The 19,141-nt window shown below is 53.3% G+C and overlaps 1 protein-coding gene across 4 annotated transcripts in view; it reads left to right on the forward strand.

The window, feature by feature from the left end:
* Positions 1–19,141, forward strand: part of HIVEP3 (human immunodeficiency virus type I enhancer binding protein 3) — a 564,447-nt gene that overhangs the window by 415,639 nt on the left and 129,667 nt on the right. Inside the window, exon 1 of one of the 4 annotated variants that reach the window (XM_027537631.1) lies at positions 12,758–12,830. The exons of the other annotated variants lie outside the window; for them this stretch is intronic. The gene's annotated coding sequence lies outside the window, so the exon portion shown is untranslated. Of the gene's footprint in view, positions 1–12,757; positions 12,831–19,141 lie in introns of those variants that run through there. 4 annotated transcript variants of the gene reach the window in all.

The raw sequence follows: 19,141 nt of genomic DNA on the forward strand, positions 1-19,141 counted from the left end.
GCTGAAGCTTAAAATCAGCACCCCTAGAGCTCTGGACAGGATGTAAGTATGTGTCCCATTGACAAGGCTAAAGTGTCACCTGAATAAAGACATCAGTGTGAAGGCCTTTACCTACATCCACATAACAATGGTGTGAGGGATGGAGAAAAGAGAAGGGATGAGGATGCCCCCTTCCTCTTCGCCCACTGATATGTTTAATTGTCATTTAACAAACATTAGGAGCGAGACTAGACACAAGGGACCTGGCCGTGCACAGGACAGACTCGGTGCCAGCCCTCTTGATGCTGGGCCAGGCTTGTGTCTGTGTAACATTTAATTCTCCTGACAAGCCTGCTTCTGGTTAAGCCCTAGCTGGATTGGGGGAGGAGAGAGTAAAAGTTTAGGACAAGGGCATTGGCCTACTGTGGGAGGGGCCTAGGTTAGGAATGCAGCAGTGTACTCTTGGGAGCCTTACCTCGACTCTGCACTTGGGTGTCCTTCTCTGGGGAAGAAAATCTACTGTGCCTTCTAGACAGGGTGAGGGTCCAGGGAGGTGCCACGCTCCTGGCATCTACCACAGTGTGCAGTGGCTTTCCTTCTCATCCTCTCTCTTCTCCCCTAAAACCAGACCTGGCAATTTCTGATCATCTAATTTTTCCCCACTTGAGCATCACAGACCCTCTCCCCCTAGCTCAACACCACGTGCAATTTAGAGTCACAACCAAACCTGATATATTTGTATCTGGGGAGTCCCCCAAAACACCCTTCAACTTAAAGCAGCTGACACAATCAGGATTTGCTTTTTTTTTTTTTTAACTTTCAGAGTTAAACTGGACCCAGGCGCCCGTGTTCAGTTTGCTTCAGGCAGAGAGGTACAGTGGGACCAGCCCTGGGCGTGTGACAAGGAAATCCAGGCTGCGGTCTGGTTTCCTGCCTGCCAGCTGTGTGGGGCACCCAGCCCTTCTGAGCCTCAGTTTCTCCTCCTGTGAAGCGGGGGTGGGAGAATTGAGTGAGGTACAGAAGCATTTATGAACGGAAACCCCACCTCAGAGTGCCTAACTCCCCGGCACTTCACAGCGTCTTCTCAGAAAGCACCTACAGTTTTCCCTCTTGGGAAACTGGCAACCCCTCTGCCTCCTGCCACCTGTGACCACCCATCTGGTCTCTGGGAGACCCCAGCCGCTCCCGGCACAGCTGTTTGGCACTAACTGTCCTGTGGTTAGAGCAACAGGCCGGCCGTTCTGGGAAGCCTCTTTCTCAGGCTGGGACCCTGGGGCAGGACTGAGCCCTGTTTGGTGGTGGGGAAGACAGAAGCTGGGGAGGGTAGAGGGGAGGGCCAGCTGGGGAGCTGTTAGGTGAGCGCTGTGTCATGTTTTTCAAATATCTCCAGGTCCATAAAGCTCAAAGTGTGGTCTGGCCTTACGTGTGTGTGTGTGTGTGTGTGTGTGTGTTCCTGGTACATTTCCTTCTAATTTTTAAAAACCATACGTAACGTCAGGGACATTTAATCCATATGGTTCTGATTCCTTAACACTTAAATCATCCAAATGTTGTTTTGTAGATTCTATTTGCAAATCTCTTTACATAAGCTCTTAACTCCTTCTTTCTCAAGGGCATCAAGGTAGGATCTCTGAGAGAGGCTTCCTTTAATGCCAACTTTCCCTTCTCCACCCAAGTTGGCCAGAGGTCTTATGACTGCCTATGCTCTGGGCACCGACTGCCCAGGTCCTGCCCTCAGGGCTGGGAGGACGCTGGTGGGAAAGGACGAAGGACAGACTGGGATCCGTCCCCACTTCCACCACTTCCTGGTTATGGGATCAGCTGCTAGTTCACCTCATCAAAGCTTTTCTTCCTCACCTGCAAAAAGGGATACGTAATAAACATCTGAAAAGGTTGTTAGAGGACTTAGACGAGGAAGCATACAATGCCCGTAGCCTGGAGAGCATGGTCTGCTGTCCCATGTACCACATCGCGTTGCTGAGGTTAGAGCAGGCCATGTCAGACCGCAGGGTCCTTCTGTAGGAATCTCAGATGGCAGCACTTGGTGGCAAAGCTGAGTCCAGAGAAGCCAAGGGGGAACCTGCCCACAGGACTTGGGGGTTGAGGCAAGGATGGAACAATGACCATAGTGGCCGGGGAGTGGAGGAGGTAAATGATGCCTGGAGATGCTCAGCCCAGCGCTCAGGTGGGAGTCTGGGAGGGGAGTAGGCACGCCCAGCATTCCCTGCATTTGGTGTGTGAGGGGGAGGTCGTAGGGGAGGACCCTACAGGCCATAACAAAAGGGGACAAGGAAGGTGGCCCTCCCAGATTCAAAGGGCCTGGGTTTTGCCCTGAAAGCTACCACACTCATCTGTTGGAGCCCAGGCTCCAAAGGCCCCTTCCAAGTCTCTTCCACATGCTCCACATGCAGGCACCAGCCCAATTCCTCAGCCTGGAGTTCAGTCCAGGGTCCCCAACACACCCGGAATCCCCACTTTCCCCTCCCTCTCTTCCTTGGGTCATTCCCAAACATTCAATGCTCTTTTGAGCTTTTGTTTCTTCACCTGTTTCCCCTGTCATGGTGGCCTTTTCCCCTGATAAATACCTACCCATTCTTCAAAGTCCAACTTAAAAATCACCTCCTCTGAGAAGCCTTTTTGGGAAGATTTGCAAAACAATAGCACCTTCCTTAGTGCTTTTCCTGGTCTTGGTCTTTGTAGTCTGTAGGTACTTGGGATGAACTCCTGAGAGCCTATGCTGGGAGCAGTGGGTGGAGGATGGCCAGGAAGCCTCAGGAGGTTGGCAGGCCCACACGTGATGCACCTGCTGGAAGGCAGACTGGAAATCCAAGATGGCACTCAAAGGACTCCATGGCTGTCGGTATGTGACGTGAGGCCAGCAGGAGGACACAGATGCCCTGGTGCAGCGTGGCTCCTGGGGCCTCCCCATGGCAAGGGCCCATTGGCCAGCTCTGATCTGGACGCCACCCATGTCTGTACCTATAGAACAGAATTTGTTTCTCTGGCAATTCCAGACGGAGTGAATCCCAGACAGAGCTGAGTCTCTGGGACAGAAGAGCAGATGCTCCATCTAAAATTAGGCTGCTGACTGCGACTCCCATCTAGGCTGCATGCATGGATCTGCTTCTTACATCTGTCATTGTGTAGTGGAGGCAAAGCGGAGCCCCTGCCTCCCTGTCGAGGCTGAGTGGCGATGTGACAGCCAGCCAGGGGCCAGCATGGTACAGTCTACCTGGAGTGCTTCCCACCCCCTCGCTGGTTGACTCCTCCCACATCCCCTGAGAGGGCTGTGTCCCCTCGCAAACAGCCCTCAGAAGTTGGGTCTCTCTGACTTTGGTTCTGAATGCTTCCCCTAGGAGGTTAACCTGTCCAGTACCATCCCCACCAGGGAGAGTCCAAGCTGCTCTGGAACCCAACATCAAATTCCAGCAGCAAGAAGACAGGCCCATAGGGATGATGCAGGTAAAGTCACCAGCTGTCTGGCTGAAGCTGAGGAAGGTGATAATCAAGGAAAACCTCTTTGGGCCTCTTCTTTGTTGTTCCCTCCTCCTTACAGACATCCTGAAACTCTTTCATTGCCATCCCAAGCTGGGTCCTGCTCTCTGGGAAGAGGGGTAACCATTGGAAACCTGCTGAGGGGGCCCAGCCCCCAGCTGTAGCCTTTATTTCTCCAAAAGCTACAGTTCTCACAATGGCCTGCAAGGCCTCATATATGCCTGACACTGTCTCACCTCAGGGTCTTTGCATTGGCTGCTCTCTTTGCCTGTAAAGATATTCCCCCAATATCTACAGGACTCAGTCTTCATCTGCTTCAAGTCATTGCTCAAACGCCACCTCCTCAATGAGGCTTACTCTAACTACCCTATTTAAATTTGTGGCCCATCTCCCACTCCTGCATTCCTGATTCCCTAACTGTTCTACCTTGTACTTTCCATAGTATATACTTCCTGCTAACATGTTATATGATTCACTTATTTATTCAGTTTCTTTATTATCTGGCTCTTCCTTCTAGAATGTAAGCTCTACAGAGCAGGGCTTCTTGTCCCTTTTGTTTACCGAGGTACTTATTCTTAAGCCCCCAGAATAGGGCCTAGCCTGTATTAGGTGTTCACTGAGCATCCGTTAGAGGCTGCATGTGTTCAGGTGAGGTCTTGGCACCTGGGCCCAGGGCTGCATCCTTCCTTGTCCCCTCTGCTGTTGGGGTACCTCTAGGCCCTCTTTGGGCCTCCATTTGCTCATCCAGCAACAGGGGTTGATGGTCCCTCTCCTGCCTCTTGTAGAGCCTTGGCAATGACATGAAGGACCAGGTGTGATTGTGCCCAAATCTATCAAAAGTTACCCAACAGACCCTGATCCTTGGAAAAATTGAAGGCAGGAAGAGAAGGGGACAACAGAAGATGAGATGGTTGGATGACATCACAATTCGATGGACATGAGTTTGAGCAAGCTCTGGGAGTTGGTGATGGACAGGGAAGCCTGGCATGCTGCAGTCCATGGGGTCACAAAGAGTCGGACACGACTGAGTGACTGAACTGAACTGGCCCAAATCTGTGTAAGGTGTCTGTTTTGTTCAGCTAGCACATGGAGAACAACCCACTGGGCTCTGGGCCCGTACTGAGTGCTGGGGGTCCCCAGAGGAGTGACAGTTTGTGTCCCCAGCTGCAAAGAGGCTCTCCTAGACTAATGAGGCCAATTCCAATGTGAGGAAGGTAGGAAATGCCCATTTATTAGAGAGTTGTCGGACAAAGAGAAGCAAATGTGGGACCCTCCTGAGATTTGGGAAATTTATACCTTCACCTTCTGTATTAGTTAGAGTTCTCTAGAGAATCAGAAAATAAGATACATACACACATATACACATATACGTCAGAAATAGTGTGGCTCAAAGGGTAAACCATCTGCCTGCAAGGCAGGATACCAGATTCAAGCCCTAGGTCAGGAAGATCCCTTGGAGAAGGAAATGGCAACCCACTCCAGTACTTTCGCCTGGAGAATTCCATGGACAGAGGAGCCTGGCAGGCTACAGTCCATGGGATTGCAAAGAGTCAGACACAAATGACTAAGGGAATAACTTTCTTTCCTATAAAGTACTGGCGCACACGAGAGAGACTGAGACTTATTATGAGGATTGACTGTGTGATTCTGGACACTGAGGAGTCCTGAGATCTGCTGTTGGCAACTTGGAGACCCAGGAGAGCTGCTGGTATAAGTTTCAGTCTGAAAGCCTCTAGGCTGGAGACTCAAAAAGAGCTGATGTTTCAGTCTAAGTCCAAAGGCTGGAGGAAACCAGTGCCCCAATTCAATCAGTCAGGCAGCCAAGGAGTTCCCTCTTCCTCAGCCTTTTTGTTCTATTCAGATTTCCAATGGATTGAATGAGGCCCCCTGCATTGGAGAGGACAATCTGCTCCACCCTGTCTGTCAAGTTGAATGTTAATCTCATCCAGAAACAGCCTCATAGAAACACCCTGATGTTTGGCCAAATTCTGGGCACCCCAGAATTTGATGGCCCAGCCAATCTAACACATAAAATTAACCATCACATCCTCCTCCCCACTTCCAGATTGCTGTTGACCATTCACCTCCAAGCTCAGAACCAGCCACCAAATCCACATGCCCACCTTTCCTTCCCCAGGTCCCCAGCTCTTCTGGTCTGCCGCCCTTGAAGACACTGCCTCTGCTCCCACTCCCCTGACTCAGCTCCTTCTATGTGGCACCCACTAGGTGCCCCAGGATACTTGCTGGGATTCTCATCCAGTCAGATTCAGGGTAGGGTTGAGAGTGGACTGCACAAAGTCAACAGGAAGTCCTGGGGAGACAGCCCTCAGAGGGCTCATTTTCAGGCTAGAAGGAGCATGGCTGATTGCTTTGAAAGTCTGGAGCTCCCAAGGGATCAACAGGGCTCCGTCCACACACCCAGGCAGAATAGAAGATGCTGCCGTGTTCCCCAGTTCTGGGAGGTATGGAAGGAAGCTGTCCAGGTCCTGTATATGTCAAGCACTGCCAGGCATAGACCCCTGGAGCTCTTCCAACCTAGTGGGGGCATGAGACACAAAGGCTTTGTTATTATATGATAGATGCTCTGATGATGTGTGCAAAGCAAGTTACAGGAACATTGAGGGAGGTGGTCTTTTAATTCTACTGAAGGTAGGAGCTGGTCAGAAAAGAAATTGAAAAATAGAACATTTGAAGGAGGCCTTACAGGAAGAGTTCACTAAATAGCCAAGGAGAGTTAATAGGAGAGCTGAAGGGGAATGGTGGATGGCAGTCTAGGGGAAGAAGGAAGGGCATTCCAGGTAGAGGGAACAGTATGAGCCAAGGCATGGAATGTGAAAATTCCTGTTGCATTTAGGGAACTAGTGAATGATCTAGACCAGCCAGGCTCTCCTTGCAGGAGGACTCCAAGACCAAAGGATGGAGGTTTGGGGTTCTCACCACCTGCCCTGAGAGATCAGAAAGACCACAATGGGAGGGAGCCTGAACAGGGGTGGAGTGAGACCATTTCTAGATTTCTTTATGGTTGTTAGATGGAGGCTTTCATGTAACAAAAATTTCATCTAACAAAAATTAGCTTTCAGGACAAGCCCCACTCTCTCATACGTATCTCTCTTTCCCATCCCTTCTGCACCATCCATTGCTTCTATTCACTGTTATTGCAATTATTTTCTGAGTGTGCAAGTCCTCTTGGGAACCAGACTGGCAGAGGCACAGGCCCCATCACACCTCACTGGTCCTGCCTGGGGGCTCCTCCTTGACCATCTCCTGCCCATCCCCAGGCCCTCAGACTCTGCTGGCCATATAGGTTGGATAAAATTCACACAAGGGGAGATGTTTTTATGGCAATCCCAGAACTCCCCTATTCTTCTTGCTGCTCTTGAAACTTTTTCTTGTCAGACCTGTTACAGTTTATCTTGTCTTAATGTTTACGGGCCTGATTAAATTCTCATTTCCTCCCTTCCCTCACTTTATGAGCTACTACAGGATACCCTCCAAAGAGCTTGAATGGAGGTGGGGGAGGGGCTCCCTTTACTGAGCATCTACTACAGGCCAGCTACTTGATACTCACAATGCACTGACTCCTTTAATTTCATCACTTTCATTCGCTCTTCATCATCCTTCCCTGAGATGCGTTATCCTCCCCATTTTACAGCTGTGAAAACTAAGACTCAGAGTTAAGCAGCTAGTAAGTGTCAGAGCCAGGACCTGTGCACAGACTGTCTTAATCCAAGCCTCAGAAGCTGATGCTCTCCTGATGTACCTCCCATTGGCAGACATGAAGCCATACTCAGAGTAAATAGTGGTTGTTATTGATGATCTTGCAAGTCGGCCCCTAGGCTTGGGGAAAACCTGTTCTCACAGCTGCCAGGGGGAGTGACTAATCTGATTTCCTGGAACCAAAGGCCCCACCCTCCCCACCTGGGATTCAGTGGGCCCTGCGGGAGTCCCCAGAAATGCTGGTGGAAAGCCAGAATGAGGCAGACCTGGGGTTCAGATTGAGCCAAAACCTCAGTCTGAAGTGTAGGAAAAGAGAACATTTTTGTCATCTGGGGGAGACTGGTCAGTGGCCTGGAGGCCACGTGGCCTCTTGTAGTTGCCTACTGGACAGGATGGCCAGTGGCACAGAAGTCTATCCTGGGCATGCTCTGCATACCCGTGACGTTCCTAACACTGAATAAGATGTGGTTGTGCATGGAGTTGCAGAAACTAAAGGGGCAACAGATACATCATTGAAATGACTGCATACAATGGGGCACAAGCCAGAACATCTGTTCCAAAGGCTGAGATTCACAGAGAAGGAAGCAGCCAATGCCACCTGGAGGACCCAGGAGGCTTTCACAAGGGAAGTGGCCTCTGAGCTGACCTGGAAGGCTGGATGGGAGCCAGCCAGGCAATACAAATGAGGGGAACAGTACTGAGGACTGAATGCACAAAATGCACTCGGCAGGTTCAGAAGCAGGGAGCAGCTCTGTATGATGGGAGCGTGGGGGGTGTGCAGAGAGAGGGAGGCTTGGGCAGGTGAACTGAAGCTGTTGAAAGAGGCACTAATAGACAGGGTAAGTTAGCTGACCAGGTACCAACTTGAATTTGTCTTAGAGAGTTCTGCCTATGTGGAGAATGGATGCAGGGGATGGGGGTGGGGGGAGGGCAGGAAATGGGCAGGGGGACCGGACAGAAGGCTGTTGTAACTGGGAGGTGATGGTGGCCTGGACTCGGGCAGCAAGAATGGAGAAGGGATTCTGGTTCAGGCTTGGAATGACGGGTGTCCCCACTGGTGAAGATAAACAATATGGGAGGAGCAGGATTCTGGGTCACAATATAAAGCAATTGTTACTTCCATTTATCGAGCACCTGCTAGATGCTGGGTATTCCATCAAGGGCTCTATTGCGGTTTCTTGTCACATCTTCACAGCAGTTCTTTAGGATCAGGAAGTCAAAATCAGTGACATCATGTAACATGCCCAAGATCGCACAGTAAGTGTGGCTGGGAGCTGAAGCCAGATCCATGTGGCTCTGAGGCCCATGCTGTTACCCACAGCATCAGATGAAGGATGAAATGAATGTCTGACTGAGACAGGAAGCCGGAAACACAGCTCTCAGGCTGGGAAGGGAGGTTGGGGCTGAGTCCTCTGGGACCCCTGAAGGTGATCTCCATAAACTGTAAGAGTCCCTCAGCCCCTGTCCCAGGAGAGAGATAGCTACCTCTGTGAGAAGTGAGGACTGATGTAACAGATCTATCAAGAGAGCACCCGGCAAACACACACACACACCAACAAACAGTAAAACAACACAAAGCATGCGAGTCCAGGGAATCAGAGCCATGGAGGAAAGGAGGTGGAGGAGGGGTGGCTGGTAAGTAAGTACAAAACCCAAACATGAAGTACCTGGAGAGCCTACTGGGCGAGTTGCTTAGCTCCGCCTTGAAAGCTCCAAGACCATGGTGGTCCCCAACCTTTTGGAATTGTGGTGTGTTCCAAAACTGTATCTGTAATTTGGTTGTTAGGAGTTGGAAAGAAAATTTCACAGAGACAGCCTCTTAGATGACAGATCCGATGCCAACCATCTCCTCTGCTCCAATCTCTTTTGGTTTATAAATTCTCTACAGCGTGATATTGGCTTCACAGCAGAACCAAGCCCAGTGTGTGTGTGTAGTGTACTGTTTCTATGGAAACAAGCATTCAGCACTCTAGCCTGGGACACCTGGACCACAATCTCCCTGAATTGTAGCCCCAGAAGTAGAATAAATCTTATCTCTCACCTCATATGCCCCTGCTCTGCCCCAGGCTTGGCAAACAGTCCTGTAGCAGTTAGCAAGTTGCACTGGGATGATCTGTTTACCTGCTAGTCTCCATCCTTGGATGGAGCTCCTAGCACACAGGTTTGTGTGAGTGTTGCACATTCCCAGAACAGAGAAGGAGCCTGATTCATGTTTGAGGAATGAAGGAATGTAGGAAAGCCCCCAGGGCCAAGCTCTGGGGATTTCTCAAGACCTGGCCCAGCTATATGCAGGGGAAGGGCTGACAGGAAGGAACTGGCACCTGGCACCACCTGCCTTCTCACCTGGGGCCCGTCCAGCTGCAAGGTGGGAAAGGTGCCTGGGGCCCCAGGGTAGGGGTGATGGCTCATGGAGCAGAGTTGGGCTCCGGCTCCTTGCCTTGAAGCAGCGCTGCCTGCCTGCATCCCATATCCCTGAGCTCTGAGGCTGGAGCCTTGAAGACCTTCTGGCCTTGGGTGAGAACTGGCACCAGAACTGGGATGGAGGCTGAATCTTAAGACAGGAGACTGGGAGCTCTGGTTGAAGGAGAAGCTGAGGGAGGGCTTCTGGGTCGACACTCCTGGCCTGGAGGATGGCTACCAGCTGGGAAGTGTGACCTGGGGGGTAAAAAGCAGGGTCTTTGGGGGGAGTTCCAGAAAATCCAGAGTGACTGTGTCTGGCACAATGAAAGTACTCAATAAAACACTTTTCTCATGCCTTCCTTTCTACTTCGCTATAGCCAGTCTGGACTATATGTTTGAAGGTTGGGATGGGAATGTCCCAGCCTGCCTTGATGGGGCGGCGCTGAAGTTTACCTAGAGAAGGGCGGGGAAGACAAATCCCAAGCCACAGAAAATTGGAACAAAGGAGCAGTCCAAGGAAAGGGCCTCGGCAGGGCAGCCTCTGCAGGGCTGGCACACTGGCCCACTTCCTAAGCATCCAGTCCAGTCTGAGAACCCACCTTCCACCCCAGGACCCTAGCCAGGGCCCCTGAACCTCAGTTGCAGCTCTGAATTGGATCATTCTGCCACTCCTATAGTTAGTTTATCTTTCCATTTGCTTCCCTCCACCCCCCCAGGATCATTCATTCACTTAACAAACGTTTGTAGACTTCTCAGTCTTGGCAGGAGAGAAGAACCAAGATGGAAAGTTCCTGGCAGCTTCCAGACTGGAAAGAGGGGAGGTCTCTCTCAGCTGACTGCAGCTTGGGGTGATGGGCAGGAAGCATTGAGCTGCCAGGGGCAACAAAGGAGGGTGACTAAATCCACTGGTCGGGCCACCCCTCAAAGGTGGAGAAGGTACTCATCCTGGGGTAGGAACAAGCCTGTCACCTGAGCCTTTCTGCCTGTGACAAAATGTCACCCCTCCAGGCATATGAATTATAACAAGATACCCACTTGCTCCCACCTGGAGCTGCTCCCAGCCAGAGACAGTAATCTGGGCAGAGAGGGAAGGACAGGAGTGGAGTGAGGGGCAAGGTCTTGTTCCACGGGGTACCCTGTCTCACTTGCCCTAATTAAGAGGAAGACTATGTCAAAGGCAGGCTTGATTCGGGGTGTCAATAACACAGGACAGGTAGAGAGGGCATTTCAGACAGAGGAAAATCTATGCAAAGACCACCCCCACCCCCCCCACCCCCCCCGCCCAAAGTGAATGCTGGTGGAAGGTTGAAGAGAGTGTTGGAAAAGGACATGGACGGTTGAACCCCGGGAGATGCAGCTGGTTGAGGGGCCTTGCGTGCCAGATCAGAGAGTGTGGTCCTTCCCTTTGGAGCTTTGTCAGAAAGAGGATGACCCAATTGGAGCTGAGATGGAGTTCTGGGTGCTACTGGAAGATGGGGAGGACTGAAGTGGTGGTGATCAACAGAACAGCTGGGAGCCTTGGCAACAGGCCCATGGGTATGCAGTTGTACGCATGAGTGTGCAGGCACAGTGAGTGTCCGGCTGTGATCACACCTCCCTCCACCCCCTGCAAGTCATGGAGTTGTGGTTTCCTCCTGCAGGCACCTAGGAGTGAGGTTCCCCTGTGGAAGCTGCCATTCCTCTTCTAAAGCTGGTGGTCTGGGAGGGGCTTGTTTGCTCTGCCCTGGCTTTGGAGGGAGGGAAGAGGCTCTGCTGAAAGCTGCTGTATGAGGATGGCACAGAAATCCCCAGGGCCACTAGCTTGTCCCCTGGGCCTAGAGGAAGCCCACTCCCTGTGACAGGCAGAGCCTTGAATTTAGGCCATCACTTCAGAGCCAGAGGAAGCCTGGGGCCTCCAAGGCCTTTTTGGAAGCCCTGAGCAGCTTCGCCCAGGTCAGCTTGTCAGTCACCCTGTGGGTCCTTGAACTTCTGTGACCTGAAGAGGGAGTGCCTCTTCAGCTGGCACTCTAGACACTCAGTTTGCCTGACTCTTGTCCTGACTTTGGTCCCAGGCTCCACAACCTCCTGAGGCTATTCCCGGGCAGCAGAGGCCAGCCCTGGAGTCAGCCAAACCCAGGGTCAGCTCAGGTTCAGCAGAGTTGACCTCCGGCAAGACACCTGACAAGTCAGAACCTCAGTGTGCCGAATCTGTAAAATATAAATCCTGGTGGCCAGTTCTGCTCCCTCGGGAAGCAGGCCAGTGGGGCCCCTGGTGGGCGCTGGTGCAAAGGTGGACCAGAGTGACTCAGGTCCCAAGGCTTGGGATCCGGTAGCTTCTGCAAAGTCAGGCCACTGGGAAGCCCCGGGGAGCCCCCATCCCCACCCCGACCCCCAGGCTGGAGCCCAGGGAGCCCGGCCAGGCCCGCCCCGCCCAGCACTCGCGAAGGCATATTCCCGCCTTGGGAGGCACGGGCTTCCCGGAGCAGGGCTGGCACCCGGGAGCAAGGCGGGGACCTGGCACTTTGGGGACGGCAATGGACGCCCGCCGGGCCGGGTTCACCCGAGACGGGGCCCCGAGGGGCACGGCCCCAGCGGCGGCGACGACCGGGGTTCCCTGACTGCCCTTCCCGGAGGGCCCGGGAGGAAATGACAGCGCGGGAGCCGGGGCGGGAGCGGAGGGAGGGGCGGCGCCCGGAGTGACACGGCCTGTCACCGCGGAGGCCGCTGCACAGACCCTCCCCGCGGCCGCCGGGAGCCGGGGATTCCCCAGACGCAGACCCTCCCGGGCGGCAGCCTGCCCGATCGCCCTCCTGGACCCGGCCGCGCCGGGACCCCCAAGCGGCCGACAGCGAAGCCCTGTACGCCAGGGCCGAGCCGGCCGGAGAGGCGCCCGCTGCGGGCGCCGGGGTGCCCCGGGCTCGGCAACAGGAAACTCTGGGGAGTGAATGGAAAGAAGTGGGTGGTCCGGCCCCTGCGACTTCCCCTGACATCACTGCCCAAATAAGGAGCTTCCAAGCGGCCGCGGGGCGGCCCAGAGCCGCGCCTGCCGCCGGCGCCCGCCCGCCAGCCCGCCCCGCGCCCACCCCGCGCCGCGTGGGCCGCCAGCGAGAGCCCCGGGCACCGCCGGGCGGAGCCGAGCCGGGCGGAGCCGAGCGAGCGGGCGCTGCCGAGCCGCGCGGAGGCCGGGCGCGCAGCCCAGCGCAGCCCAGACCAGCCCAGCGCAGCGCAGCCTGGAGCCGCGGAGTCGCGGCCACCCGCAGGTAAGCAGCGAGCGCCCGCGCCCCGCGCCCCGCCGCGGCCTGGCAGCCGGGAGCCGGGCACCACCAAGCGCGTCAGCAGCCACACTGGCCCGCAGCGGGGCCACCCTCGGGAGCGGAGCGGGTGAGAGAGGGCTGGGCGCGGGCGCGTGCAGGAGCGCGTCGGGCCAACTCCCCGGACCTCCGGGACGCCTCCGCAGCCTGGGGTTGCCTGGTGCACGCGCTCTTCGCCTGCGTTTCCCAGACGCTACTTCTGTCATCAACCCGGGGTGACACCAGCGTTCCCGCGTTCACACTTCTCTCGCACACCAGCGCCTGGCACAGCCTCACTCGGCCTCTGTGCCCGGAGCAGCCCCGCAGCCCGCCCCGCCTCTCGGGCCTCTCACGGCCGGACAAGGCGGGACAAGGCACCCCGGTGTGAACCGCTGAATGGCTTTGGCCGTCCTGGCCACGCTTCCCCCTGGAGGCGCTGGCAGTTTCAGACTGTCAGAGCAGATCGGACTTGGGCTCCTCCGGCTTATTGGGAGTGAGTGAAACTAGCACTGATCTGGCTCTTCTTGCCCTCTTGCAGAGTGGCACCTGGCGCGGGGGGTATAGCCCTGAGGGGAATGTACCTGGCATGGTGGGGAGGGTGTGGCCACCGGCAGGGAGTGACTCCCGGCCTCCTAGCCTGGGTGTTTCCAGAGCGGCTCTCATTCCCTGGGCTTTTCTCTGAGCGCCCTCCCCTCCCCTCTCAACCAGGGCCGGCTGCCGGGGATCCTGGACAGCAGTGGTGGCTGCTGCAGAACAGGTGCAGGTCCGTCAGCCTCGGCTCTGGCAGGGGGCTCTGCAAAGTGGCTGCAATTGCTTACCTATAAAATATAGAGCGTATTTATTGACAGCTTGATTAAGGTCATAGGGAAAAATGATAAAGGCAAGTACTGGGTCCATCGTTTAGTGGCTCTGGGCAAATTCCCTAATCTCTTTCGGGCTGCATTTTATCCTCTGGAAAATGGGGATGAAGGTCCTCAGCTGAATGTTGTCAGGGAAGACTGAGATCATATGAGTGAAAATGTTCTCTAGATATAAAGCCTTGTATACAAGCCAGTTGCTGTGGTTTGGATGGTTCTGGGCTGATATTTGCCATGGCTGTGCTCTCTGATTTAGGGAGACTGAACACCATTTCTGTGCCGTCATCTGCAAGAAAAGGGGCATTGAGAAATGTCCCATGTGCCTGCTAGCAGATCCCCCGAAGTAGGTTCTGTGGAACATTAGTTCTAAAAGTTGTGCCGCGAGTTAGGTTTCCCTGTGCTAGTAAGTCTGGCAAATTCTGCAAGCTCTCTATAACCCTTCTAGCCAGTCACAATTCATATTGGCAAGTTAAAGGCTCTGAGAAGTGCTGCAGTAAAAGAACCTGTTTAGCTCTGTCCGACCCAGAATTTCTCTGGTGGATCCTGTTGCTCTTTTCGGGTCACACATGCTCTCCCAGGAAGCAGTGCTTCTGTAGCTACCAGTAGATATGATGTGTTTTCATCCAGTCGCTGAGTTCTACTTGCCTTCTTGAGTGAAGAGTAAACAGAGGCCCAGAGGAGCTGAGTGCCTTACCTGAGATCACAGCTGAACAGTGACCCAGGATTACCCAGTCGTCAGCAGTAGAGCGGGCAACAAAACCCAGACTCCTCATCCAATGCCTTATTCCATTCAGTTGTGGCCAGAAGTTGACGCTTCTCTTCTGAAACCAGTCTTGCTGCTTTATGTGGACACTCTGTGGAATACATTTGGCAAACATAAAGACTTAAATGGATTCGATGATGATCGGGTCCCTACTATGCGTCATTTGTGGGGTGGAGGGGGGATCTTGAGCAGGTAAAGTTCTACCAGATGTGGAAGCTGTGCTGAAGAGTAATGGTGCCAGAGTCCACACACACACACACACACACACACACACGCATGTGTACTCCCACATACTCAACCCGTCCACACACTTACACACTTGACCCCATATACTCACTCACACATGTGCCACTGCACATGAATACACACTCCTACACATGCATACACACCCTCACTCTCCAGTCTCACCTCCCTCACATCCACTCCTGTCCATGCTCTCACGTGTAGCCATCTTGCTGTGCTCCAGGCTGCAGCCAGGAGGCACTTGTGGCAATGGGCATGTGCCCTTGTCCTCATGCCCCCAAAGTTGGGGTGGTGGGGGGCTGCCTGGCACCAGCTCCCCAAGATGAGTACTGTATTGAGCACATGGGAGGGCCTGGCAGGGCTGTCTATTTGCATTTCCCCAGTGTCTTCTCCTTTCTCCCGTTTTCTGCCATACTTCTCCCCCGACTTTCCTTCGGTCAGCTACTGCCTGGTCACACATGATGTGACCGAAACAGCTCTGGCTTCTATTGTGTTGATTGTTTTAATCAACTGTCAAAGCTTGATTAGGGCAAGGGCTTTGTCTCAGCTGGATTGGAATCCCCAGCTCCTAGGAGAATGCCTGGCACAGAGGAGACGTTCAATAAGCATTTATTAAACGAATGAGTGAGTGAGTGAGCAAGTGAGTGAAGGACTGCTGGCTGCTAGAATGCCCGTGACCCAGGCTGACATCCAGGGGGACTCGCTGAGCATGTTTGCTAAGTGCCTGCTGGGACCTAGGCACCATTCTGGGGACTAAGACAATGAAAGTGAGTGAATCCTCTGTTCATGGAGCTTGCATTCCAGTGGGAAGAGAGAATGAAGAATAATGGACAAGATAATACTCACCGGTGATACACACCGTGAAGACACCATGAAGACAAGGCTGTGCGATGGGGAGTGTCAGGGAGGAACTGGAGAAGCCAAAGCTGGGGTCTAGGGCATCCTCTCTGACGAGCTGACCTGAGACCTGACTCAGGAACATGTGATAGCCATGTCAATATCTGGGGAAAGAGTACTCCAAGCAGAGGAACAACAGGTACAAAGGCCCTGCAGCTGGGTTGAGGGTCGATGGAGAGGCCACACTTACAGCCACTGCTGATTCGCTTCCCAGCACCCTTTGGAGTGGGCAAGTGCTGGTGTCGGATTATCTTGGTGGTTCAGTCACAAAAGCCAAACTCGAAACACTTGGGGCTTTGGGATGTGGGGCTCCGTCTGCTGTCTCAGAGGGCTGCCCTCCCATCTTGCCCACTCCCCACCCCTATAAATGAGGAAAGAATTGGACTCCTAAGACCCCTCCCAGCTCTCCCATGACAGAATCTGATGCTCTGTGTGCGGGAGGTTTGCAACAACTCAGGTGGTCCCTCTGCAGGGATGGCGAATTTGTTGTGCCACTTCCATTATTAATAACCATGATGTCATACATCTGTGCGGTTCCTGATGGACTGCAGAGCATTCTCTCCTGTTATCCACTCACTCTGTGGACTCATCTGCCAAGTGGAGAATGGTTAAGAAGGGAGGCGGTGGTGGCGGTGGGCAGAGAGACCACAGATAGCGCCACAGATGCTGCTATAGGCTCACCCAAGCCACTTCACCCGTGAATCCCTGCTTCCTCACCTGCAAAGCAGGACACAGGACAGCCTGCTTCCTGAGGCCCTGGGGCTGTGAGTGAGAACCCATCAATGTGGGGGCCTGCACGCTGTCATATACACTTGGTAGTGGTTGGTTCCGATTTTACAGATGAGGAACTCAGAGCTAAGAGCATTATGTCTTTTCTGGTCCACTTTTGTGTCTTCATTCTTTCAGCCCAGAGCGTTGAATAACTGTTTTGTTGAACTGATTTGCCTAACGCTGCATGGCTAATAAAGGGCAAAGCTAGGACTCAAACCCAAGGCTCTGGGCTCCCAAGTCCTTCTTGTCAGCATCACACTCTTTGGGAATAATTGTCGTGGTTAACAAAGATCTTCACACCCCATCTGTGGATGATCAGAATTATTGTTGCTTTGTTGAGAATTCTAGAATTGTAAGGTCTTCCGTTCTGAGGCATGATATCCTTTGTAAATAATGCAATGAATATCTTAAGAAACATGTTGGAACCTTCTGGAAGAGCATGTAGATGTGAAAGCATGACCCCCTGAGAATTGAAAGCAGTGGTTTAACCATGGGTGTTTTTTCCTGTCACCTGAGGGCTTGTAACATAAGAATTCCTAGCTATACCCGCACTGTCTGATTGAGAGGTTCTAGGGATGGTTTCTGGGCATATGGATAAGCCCCCTGGCGCTAGAAGTTCAGCCTGGGGATGAGAAGTCCAGCCAACTGTATGTATGGGAACCCTGGCAGGCCCTGAGTCTGCCTCTCCAGCTATAGCTCTAACCCCCCAGTCCCCAGCTCACATCAGCCACGTGGGAGGAACACTGCTATGGAGCCCCACAGACCTGAGTTTGCGTCTCCTGTTTTCTAGTATGTACCTTGGCCAAGTTCCTTTACCTCTCCCAAGCCTCAGTGTCCTCATCTGTAATATGGGAATCCTCACTCTTCCCTGCAGGGTGGCTGAATGGGTTACAGGAGGCCGTTTATGTCAGATATCTTATGAGATATCTGTGCCTGGCATGTAGTAGGTGAACAGGAAACAATAGTTTTGGTTATTATTATGATAAATGAATTACAGTAATAAAAACAATTGCAGTATTTGTGAATTGGTTGGTACTAAAGGGTTCACTGGACTTCCCTGGTGGCTTGGTGGTAAAGAACCCACCTGCCAATGCAGGAGACACAGCTTCCATTCCTAGGTTGGAAAGACCCTCTGGAGAAGGATGTGGCAACCCATTCCAGTATTCTTGCCTGGGAAGTCCTATGGATAGAGGAGCCCAGTGGACTACAGTCCATGGGGTCACAAAAAGAGTCGGACATGACTCAGCGACTAAACAATGACAGAAAGTTTCACTAAAATTAGACTGCTGCAAATACCAGACTTTTGAGAAGAGTGTCCAGTCCACGTTGTAAACGCCAGTCCTTGGGCCAAAGAATGACCAGTTCGGCTGTCTTCCCGCCCCTCTTTATGGCTCAGGTCCAGTTCTGGTGGGGAGCCGCAGGCTGCATGGGGACCAGCACCAGCATCACTAACCATGCCTCTGATAGATGCGTGGGTCCAGACAGGGGTACGTGGGGTTTGAAAGTCATTGTTGAGTTCAGGTGGTGCTTGCCTGCGTCAGCCTGGTCTTGAGTCCCTGAGGTCACAGTTGAGGGGCAAGAACATGGCATGTGGGAGTCACAGGATGCTGTACCAAGTCTGTCATACACTCATGTATTCACAGACGGTAGGTGGAGTCCTTCCGTGGGCTCAGCGCAGGCCTAAGCTCTAGGAGTGTGCCTGCGTCCTCCCGAAACTCAAGAGTCTAGCTGATCCAACCACTCCCTAGCCACGTGGCCACAGACAAGTTGCATTTCCTCTCCAGATCTCAGTTTCCTCATCTCCAGAATGGGATTGTTCTGGCTTCTTCACCAGGGGCATAGTTTGGTATTTTGAGGCCCTGCCCCTCACTGGAGTGCTGTTGAGGCTTCAGGGTCCCTCCTAAAGCTGGCGGGCGAAGGCCAGGGCTTCGGAACCAGGAAGACCTCCCCTCTGCTTCTGGTTCTGCCATGTGCTTGCCGTGCAGTTCGCCGCATTGTTCAACCTCTCTGTGTTTTCTTTTCCCTGCTTATCTCATGTGGTTATGACTCTTCTGTCGCGGGGCACTGTGAGAATGTGAGACGACGATAAAGAGGACCTGGCTCTCAGCAAATGTGACCCCCATTTCCTTTCTGTCTGGCTGTTGACTGTCCTGTGCTTTGCTGCTCCTGGAACAAGACCTCCACCCACCGCTGCCCATGCTCATCAGGTCCCCAGGGTCAGGCAGGGGCAGGCAGACAGCCAGCCTGGTGCTCAAGGAAATAAGCACCTGCCCCTCGTGGTGACTGGGGAGGTGGTTATAGCCCGAGAGGAAGCAGGACCAGGATGCAAAGCCAGGAGTCCTGGCTTCTGTCTGGAACCTGCCACGAGGTCACTGTGTGTCCATTTCCAGTTCCCCCTCCTCGCTGAATCTCGTTGTCCTCACTAAGGCCAGTCTTCCAGATCCCCTGGCATCTCCCTGCCCCGACAAGCCTGTGGGCCTTTGATGTGCATGCTGAACAGCCTCAATAATGGAGCACCACAGCGGGCTGTGGGGGTTTCACCAGCTTCTTCCAGCCTGGGCTCCACAGGAATTGATTGTGTAGAGAAGCCAGCAGACAGACTCTGGACAAGGAAGAGACTGTGGTTTCTAATTGGCAGAACTGCTCATGGGAGGGAGGTAGGTGAAGGGACATTAATGGCATGAAATTATATTAAAGGAAGGGTATTACTCCTTTTTTCCCCCTTTAAAGAAGACCCAGAAGGCTCTAAG

The sequence above is a fragment of the Bos indicus x Bos taurus genome, chromosome 3, assembly GCF_003369695.1.
Source record: "Bos indicus x Bos taurus breed Angus x Brahman F1 hybrid chromosome 3, Bos_hybrid_MaternalHap_v2.0, whole genome shotgun sequence".
NCBI lineage: Eukaryota > Metazoa > Chordata > Mammalia > Artiodactyla > Bovidae > Bos > Bos indicus x Bos taurus.